Source organism: Myotis yumanensis, unplaced genomic scaffold, assembly GCF_028538775.1.
Source record: "Myotis yumanensis isolate MYYU_CA2020_CCGP unplaced genomic scaffold, mMyoYum1.0.hap1 SCAF_15, whole genome shotgun sequence".
Taxonomy (NCBI): domain Eukaryota; kingdom Metazoa; phylum Chordata; class Mammalia; order Chiroptera; family Vespertilionidae; genus Myotis; species Myotis yumanensis.
In genome coordinates this window covers 9,228,907-9,230,932 of record NW_027223766.1, presented here as the reverse complement: position 1 = coordinate 9,230,932, position 2,026 = coordinate 9,228,907, and the positions used below count along the sequence as shown (strand labels likewise).

At 38.8% G+C, this 2,026-nt stretch overlaps 1 pseudogene; it reads left to right on the top strand.

Moving 5' to 3' along the window:
- The first annotated feature begins 1,046 nt into the window (after window positions 1-1,046).
- On the top strand, window positions 1,047-1,705 carry LOC138993139 (signal recognition particle 19 kDa protein-like; annotated as a pseudogene).
- Window positions 1,706-2,026: the final 321 nt, after the last annotated feature.

Below are 2,026 nucleotides of genomic sequence, written 5' to 3'. Positions count from 1 at the left end.
AAAGATCTTAGAGGTCGCCTAATATTCTTCCCACGTTTTCAGTTTCAGAAGAAACTGAACACGGGTGTTGACAGATGCCTGTGATTTTGTTAGGAAGCCCTGACACACAGCTAGCAGTGGGCAGTCCTTCCAGAGACCATTTCATAGGTTTCTAATGATGATGCAATTCCAGAGCCTACTATACCGAGGAGGAAACTACCCCAGGTCAGCTAAGGGCCTCAGTTAAGAGTTCCTAATGTCCAGTTCTGGTTGCTTTTCAGCACAACAGCCTTCCCAAAGCATGTTCCCCGGAACAGCAGTCCTCCAAGATGCTCTGGTAGAAGGAGGGGAGGCAGGGCTGGGGGAGGCCACAGTTGAGTTAGTGTAGATAATGCTGCTTATTACATTACACTCTTGGAAATTCACAACAGACATTAAATACTATGAGAAATCCTTGAGGAAAAAAAACAATTTTGTTTTTTCCAAAGCAGTATTTCCCAAATGTGTTTTACCACAATACTCTTTTATCGTGAAAAATAAATTAACATTCTGCAGAATTAGTTGGGATGCTATGTGCTTTGCAAAGGACTATACTACACAATGTAGTATCTTGTGATGAACGTCCACACCAGTAAGAATAATAAATAAATAAATCATTAGAACATTTTCTCATTTCATATGGGTTTACATGCATTCATAAAATTAATACCTCTCCAGTCGAATTCATCATTTTAGTTCCTGTAAGTAACATATTCTATCAAGCTTAAGACAACTGGATACCCCCATTGATCATTTGCTTATTGTTGAAAAATTTGCTTTAACTCTGTCAAAAGTAGCCATATCAATATCATAAGATAATGTTGGCTTAATTACATTTTTCATAATCTCAAACAGGAAGAAAATATTTCAATATTTATTCTAACCTATAGAGAATTTTTACATTTGAAAAGCAATGGAAGGATACAAAAGAGCAAAGATATTAACTGTAAGAATTTTATATTGCCATATGTCAAACGATAAAGCTAATTAAAGAAATAGGAGTCTCACCCCAGGGGGCACTGACAGAGATGGCTTGTGCTGTGGTGCGATCCCTGACTGACCAGTACAAGTTTATTTGTCTATACCCTGCTTATTTATTTATTTATTTATTTATTTTTAATATATTTTATTGATTTTTTTAACAGAGAGGAAGGGAGAGGGATAGAGAGTTAGAAACATAGATCAGCTGCCTCCTGCACACCCCCCACTGAGGATGTGCCTGCAACTGAGGTACATGCCCTTGACCAGAATCGAACCTAGGACCCTTCAGTCCGCAGGCCAATGCTCTATCCACTAAGCCAAACCGATCAGGGCAACCCTGCTTATTTTAATAACAAGAAGACTATCCAGGAGGGCATGCGAATCCCCATAAACAAGGCTGTTGAAAACCCTACAGTTACGGAGATTCAAGATGAGTGCTCAGCACTTGGACTTAATGCATTTCTTGAGAAAAACAAAATGTACTCCAGAGCGGAATCGTGATGCTCAGTACAGGGGCAGAGTCCGGGTTCAACTCAAACAGGAAGATGGCAGCCTCTGTCTTGTACAATTCCCATCACCTAAGTCAGTAATGTATGCAGCAGAAATGATTCCTAAACTAAAAACAAGGACACAAAAAACAGGAGGTAGTGACCAAACTCTTCAGCAAGGAGAGGGAAGTAAAAAAGGCAAAGGAAAGAAGAAGTGACCTGGCAAGACAATCAAGTCTGACCTACTACTGTAAGACACGTGGATGAAGGTTTCTGATTTGTATCTGAGAGAACCTGAAGCCTTTTGTCTGTATCATTTAACTGAACTATGAACATTTGTGCCTCCCAGCTTTAGCATGAGAGTTGACAATGAAATAAATTTACATCAAAAGTTTGCATCTAGCTCTTATGCAGTATAAAAGAAAATTTTTTTGCCTTTCAATGCAGTTTTTGTGGAAGAAAGAAGCTTATTTTTAAATGGACAATGGCCTCTACCATAAGTTACTTGAAATCCTGTATCTGTGCTCTATGTACACATG